The 7,500-nt window shown below is 39.2% G+C and overlaps 1 protein-coding gene across 6 annotated transcripts in view; it reads right to left on the bottom strand.

Moving 5' to 3' along the window:
* The window catches only part of LOC109077451 (peripheral plasma membrane protein CASK-like), a 42,403-nt gene that overhangs the window by 33,684 nt on the left and 1,219 nt on the right, over window positions 1-7,500 (bottom strand). The gene's annotated exons all lie outside the window — the stretch shown is intronic.

The following is a 7,500-nucleotide window of genomic DNA, read 5'->3' as shown; positions in this document are numbered from 1 at the left end:
CTAAATTATAGGTAAACATGTTTGATGCGTTTCCTCTTTTTGCAGCCGCTTTGTGACCACAGTTTATGTGTCCAACTGTGTCTATCCTCGAGGACAAATAAGCATTTGTCTTTTCTATATCTAAAGTATTCCCATACTGCCAATTTTAATTTATATTTCGACATGGGAGATAGATATTAGAGATAACGGCCTCGTTCTCTTGTCTCCGCTGTACGTGTGGGTGGAGCAACTTGAGAACAGTTACTTGGAAAGTTGTTGCTAGGCGCAGGTGAGATTCTGCGTCTTTTATATTCTCCCAATACAGTAGATAAGCAAATGTACACGGTATGATAATCGTACGTGTTTGTTTATAAACATATGCAAATGTAGTGGTTATGGTAATTGTCTCTGTTTCTCGTACACGTATATAGTCACACACACGCACGCACACACGCACGCACACACACACACTTTTTCCGGAACCTGTGATACTTTTTTCAAGATTCTTTGATAAAAAGTTAAAAAGAACAGTATTTACATAAAATAGAAATGACGGTAAAGGCTTGTATTGTTAGAAAAGATTTCTATTTAAAATAAATGCTATTCTTTTTACATTTTTATTCATAAAAGAATATTGGAAAAAATATTACCGATTCCCCCCAAAAAATTAAAAAATATTAAGCAGCAAAAACGGTTTCCAATATTGATATTTTGATAATAAATCATCATATTAGAATGATTTCTGAAGATCATGTGACACTGAAGACTGGAGTAATGATGCTGAAAATACAGAGAAATAAATTACACTTTAACAGATATTCACATAGAAAAGGGGGATTTAAAATTGTAATGATATTTCTCAATATTACAATATTTGATCAAAGAAATTCAGCCTTGATAAGCAGGAGAGACTTCTTTAAAAAGTAATAAAAATCTTACTGAACCCAAACTCTTGAACGGAAGTGTATATGAACACACACACACACGGCCTTGTTTAACCAAACTAATTTGACAAATAATAGCTTAACTCACACACACACACTTTCTCTCAGGTCTGTTCAGCCTGATGTTCAGTACATCGGCACTACAAGAGTACCAGAGTAAAAAAATATTTACTATAGTACAGTATTACATCGCTGGTTTGTGCAGATGACAGAGTGCTGTTATTCAGCAGATCAGAAGTGAACTTTACCAAACAACCTAATCTAGACAACTACTGAACTCAACACTTTCACTCTCTTCTGCTTTCTTTCCTAAAAAGGGAAGTGAACGGCACACTTATGAGATGAAGCACAGTTTGCTGAACCAGTCACACGGGTTGGTCATGTGTTAACCCACGACCTTCACTAGCGGCCTGATGACCCATCCGCGTGAACATCTGATAGTCTAATGTTACTGAACAGACGTCAGTACAAACACTTACAAGGACACTTCAGACAACAACCTCGAATCCCTCGGCTGAGATGCTAGAATCTCTTCAGAGGAGAGATCTGGAGGACCCCCCTGTTTGTCTGAACTCAAAACATCTGGAACAAAGAGACGCTGACTGTGATGCTGAGAAACACCGCGTCAACAGATTCATGAGAAATCAGGACGTCCCAGCATTCCCTGTGAGCTGAGGAACAGCACGGAGAGGAATCACGCAGGGCTACCTGAGTAAAGTTCATCTGGAGTCTAGAACGGTTCACATTCAAACAAAAACCGCTCCTGGTCTAACCCAGGGGTCTTCAACTACAACTGCTTGAGGTCCAGTAATGAACCCTCCTCACCAGCCGAGGACCAGACAATCATACACTTAAAAACATGAAGTGATGGTTTGGGCCAGACCGGATATCTGCAGGATATTCAAGACTTGAAGACCTTTTTTAAGACCTGCACAAATAAAATTAAAATGACTGTAAAAAGCATGATTTACAGTTTTAGTCTATAAAATGATAAACTTCAGCATTATAGCCTTTAAACCATCTTTTAAGAAAAAAAAAAAAAAAAAAAAGTCAAAAGTACAAATTATGACATTAATTAAAATAATTATTGTCAGTTAATTATTATATTAATTATATAACAAATATATTTTACTGTCTTCCTAATTGTTTAGATTTTTATAATGCAGTTCACATTTACAGCTCTGTGTGTTTGCAGCATAAGAACATGGGTTGATTTTCACATCGAAAACAGCAGATGGGCTTATTGAAAATGCGGATTCATTCTCTGCCAGCAGGAGGCGCTTTTGGAGCAGCAGATATATAGTGGTTTCCCCGGTAACGGCTGTAAACAAAGCAGCACAACACCTGACTCTGAGGCTGCGTGAACAAGTGAATTATCCAGACATCAATACAATCCAGATTGGGTCTGGATGCAGGTGGTCTGCTCTTCAGAGTCTCTGATTGAGAACGCTCTTCACCTCCAGCAAACCAAAACCCTTCCAGACCTCCAGAAATCATCTCAGGATCCTCGCGAACGGCCCACGCCACAGAGACGCAGGAAAATAAGCAGACACAGCAAATTACAGCAGAACCGCAGCTACAATTACTGCCTGTGTCGGATCAGGGAATGAGTCTAGGAATAACATGGAAAACGTCCCGGCGGATGAAGCTCTGAGATCCAGCACAGGCCAGCACTGGAGCGCTGGATTCAGCTTTCAAACGTTTATTTATGGACAAAACATTTCAGATCTGAAGTCACATGATCCACTGACCGCTGAGCTGAGGAGCCGTTACATCACCATCCACACAACACACAGACTGCAGACAGAGCCACGGTCAGCGTCTGAAACAAGCTCACACACACACACACTCACTCACACGCACACACGCGCACACACGCACACTCACTCACACGCACACACGCACACACACACACTCACTCACTCACTCACACACACACTCACACACTCGCACACACACTCACACACACACTCACACACTCGCAGTTAATTTGTGTATGAAGTGTTCATTTAGAGACACACACACTCACTCACTCACTCACACACTCACACACTCGCACACACACTCACACACTCGCACACACACTCACACACTCGCACACACACTCACACACTCGCACACACTCACACACTTACTCACACACGCACACACTCACACTCACACTCACTCACACACACACAGGCCTGTCGCAATAGTCGATAAATCAATAAATCAATTAATCGCACGATAAAACAAAATGAGCTCGATAATTTTTCCGGCCGTGATAATTTGTTCATATTTTACAGTACGGTGCTTTTTCCCTAAATTAGCACATACCGAACTAAAACCGTGAGTAATTTGAAGCATTACAGCCCTAGTAACCACTGACATGCAAAGGCTACTGTATATTAATCTATTTATTATTATTGTTAATGAAAGTTAAGTTTTGTTTTTTTATTTTCTTTTCTTATTAATGTGTATGAATAATATTATATTGGCTTTTGCCCAGATTTCTACAGATTTCTCTGTAAGCAGCTGAATCTCATCGTTTCTTCAGCTGAATTCTGATAAGATCATTTCAGGCTCTGACCTGCTTCCTCACTAGGCATGGGCCGGAATGAGATTTTGACGGTATGATAACCTTAATCAAAAATATCACTGTATCACGGTAATGTTGTTACAGCTCTGAAATGTGTTATTTTTAAATGACTGGGTAAAAATAAATAAAAAAAAAGTTTTTTTACCGCTGGACACAATGTATTTTGTTTTTGAGCAACATACACAATATTAGAAACAGTAGAATTCGTCTATTTTTTCTTTGATTTGTTTCCTAAAAATAAAAAAAAAATAAAGACTGACATCTTTATTTAACCTAAATCTGCACAGTTATTTAATTTTAGTTATATAATTCATATACATATCATTTAGTTATATACTAATAATCATACACATAATTTGATTTAATAATGACCCAATCTGAAGCAAAAACCGAATGTTCTGACAAGCTTTGTGAAATTATACTACATGCCTGAAACGAAACAAACAGCAGAAACTCTGAATGAGATGCAGATTCACTCTCTGACAGCAGGAGGTGCTTCTGGAACACCAGATACAGACCAGATACAGCGTTTCCTTGGTTACCGCTGTAAACAAAGCTGCTGCGCTGAAACACTGCTTTAATATGAACTATACAGAGACGAGATGAAAAGAAAATACCACGTAAACTTTCCTGAAGACAGTCAGCTCCCCTCAGAAACACATTCATATAAACCCCAAATCAGTATTGAGGATTTTCTTCCAATAGTTAGTGCATCATGAACAGTGAGCGATCGTCCTGCTACAGTATTTTTCTCTGTGCATCTGTCTTCAGCGTCTCTGGTCTGTGTTAACGGATGTTAACAGACTTCATATTTTCACATGAATGACATTTTGGAAAATGACTGCATTGCAATGCAGTTTGTGCAATTCCAGAACAGAGAGTTGCAATAAAGCAAAAAACGGCCGGTTGCCGCTTGCGTAAAGGCCAAAGTACACTTCGGCCGTCCGCGCACCGTCGTCATTACGTTATTTTCGTCATCAAGAGGGCTCGCGGACAGCACCCCGTGGTACTGCGCGTGTGTCGAGCTCATCCATCCGCGCTCATCTGCTGTGGAGTATACTTTTGAAAGCTGTGCGGACGCAGCTGTGCGCGAGACAGAAAGGAACGCAGAATGTGAAGTGTACCCGGGTCATCCTACACACACGTGACGGACCGCTCGCACACACCAGCAGGAGGAGGAGGGGTCAGTGCTACTCTCTGAGCAGGGCTCCTACTCTTTCAGTCTCTGAGGAGACATGAAGAACAGCGCAGGAACGGTATAAATGGAAAATATTAGTGGTTTTGAAACCGTGACATTTTCTAACCGCGGTATACATTGAAACCAGTATGACTGGGTAAAAAAAAAAAAAAAAAAGATAACCAACCCCTGTTATAGTTAGGGTTAATTCTAATACTAACTCAGGGGAAGTTCAAACAATTGTAGCCAATAAAAGAAAATAAAGATATCAATCCATTTTGACTCCAGGTGAAAGTCTAGGGAACAAGAACCTGCAGAAGGTTTCAGAAGGCACATGTGGACTGAAACCTGCTCCACAGACATCCAATACACAGCGTAATCACTCAAACATGATCAGAAACATTAAAAATGTCCAAGCAACATCACATCACTGAACCTCAACCACAAACACAGGCCTGCGGTTTCATCATGTTTATGATCTGATGTGTGTGTGTGTGTGTGTGTGTGTGTGTGTGTGTGTAATCAAACACTAGCTCTCCATATCAATAATCAAAGGCCTGTAATTGTCCTTCATTTACTATGAACATACTGTCCAGTTCAGAGGTCAGTGAATCATGAAAACAGACTGAAGGAGCCTCGTCCAAACCAGACAAACACAGACTAGAGCAAAGACTTACTGTCATTAATAATAATCATAACCAGCACTAGTGCAGTTTAACCACAGCAGCACTAACTACTTCATCACACGATCACCACGAGACGCTCTGAGTCTTCATGAAAATAAATCTGTGCTAAACTTATACTTAACCTCAAACTCACACACTGGCGAATAATATCTGAGAATTTATTAGCTATTGGCTAATATTAGACATCATTTAGTCGCATATGCGAGTGATTTGTTCACAATGTAGAGGGTTGATGTGCTTGAAGAGCGCATAGTATTTCTTTACAAAGTGATGTTGCCAGCTATAATAATACAGCGTTTTCATGCATCTGTGTGAAACGTGTCATCATGTACACAAAACCTTTCTAAAACACAAAGGAAAAACTTTTCTTTTCTGTTTTTGGTACAGTTGTTGTCGTGTAAATGTGCCCTAAATGACACCACGAGTGACTCTGATCATAAATTTACTAGAGACGCATCAATCCGATATTGTGCGTATACTATTCTGTGTTATTGTTAAGCCTCACGAAAGCCACATAAACATCATGAAGCACAATACAGTCACAGTCCAAGTGTTCTGAAGCTGTTCTATAGTTCTGTGCAAGGTACAGATGAATATTTAAATCATTAAATTCAATTCACGTGAACTCTTCTCTCCGCTTTTTGTGTTATATAATACTTTAGCGCAATGAAAGATTATTTATAGTGTTTCTTGTTCTGTCCTATAGGTTTATTAATAATCAGTAATATATGATAGAGGGACTTCTGTATCTAGAGATGTTGCTGCCTTCATTACTGAGCTACACATTCAGAAGAAATCTCTTTTAATTTTATAGTTTATATTTATATATAAATACATTTACTTGTTTTCACCAGATTTAGTCCTGCACTTATTCACTTGTATTTGTTCCCCAATAAATAATGTTCCTTCACTAAATGTTTAGATTATATAGAATTGTGCACTCATGATTCTTCTAGAATAAATAAACTAGAATAAATTTGCTGCTAAATTACCCACTAACCTAGTTTCTAATAGTATTTTTGTCATAGAAATTCTACACTGATTTAAAAAAAACCTGCTCTTTAATAGTCAGCACAACAAAAACTACTGATGAATAAATAATTGTCATTAACAGTAATGATGTGAATATATGAAGGGAAATACTGTCATGAAAATAATATCATGGTGCAGAAACTCTGAAACACGATTCAGTGTTTTTAGTCAAATATAACTGAGATTGTGCTCAGACTCAAACACATTCAGAGTGAAATCAGAGTCACGGCTTTACACTCACACACCGCAGACAGCGTGAAGAAGTCTGACCCTGATTACTTCATTCACAGCCGAAGAAGAAGAGCAGCGCTTCTGCAGACCCTCCAGCAGACCAACTCACCTTCATCAGATTCATCCAGGAACAGACTGAACTACTGACCTGAACTCAGTCTTACACAAACCACAGCAGCACCACACACACACACACACACACACACACAAAACACTCAACACACACACACTCACACAATCACACACACTCTACCACACAAAAAAAAAAATAACAAAAAAAAAAAAAATACAAAAATACCAACACACACACACACTATCACACACACTAGAACACACACACACTACAACACACACACAATCACACACACTACAACACACACACAATCACACACACTACAACACACACACAATCACACACTACAACACACACACAATCACACACTACAACACACACACAATCACACACACTAGAACACACACACACTACAACACACACACAATCACACACTACAACACACACACTAGAACACACACACACACACACACACACTCACTACAACACACACACACACACACTACAACACACACACACAATCACACACACACACTACAACACACACACACACACTACAACACACACACTACAACACACACTAGAACACACACACTAGAACAAACACACACTTGAACATACACACTAGAACACACACACACAATCACACACACTAGAACACACACACACACTCACAAAACACACACACTAGAACAAACACACACTTGAGCATACACACTAGAACACACACACACAATCACACACACTAGAACACACACACACACACTCACAAAACACACACACTAGAACAAACACACACT

The sequence above is a fragment of the Cyprinus carpio genome, chromosome A6 (assembly GCF_018340385.1).
Source record: "Cyprinus carpio isolate SPL01 chromosome A6, ASM1834038v1, whole genome shotgun sequence".
In the NCBI taxonomy this organism is placed as follows: domain Eukaryota; kingdom Metazoa; phylum Chordata; class Actinopteri; order Cypriniformes; family Cyprinidae; genus Cyprinus; species Cyprinus carpio.
The sequence above is the reverse complement of the archived record's forward strand: the minus strand, read 5'-3'. Positions and strand labels throughout refer to the sequence as shown.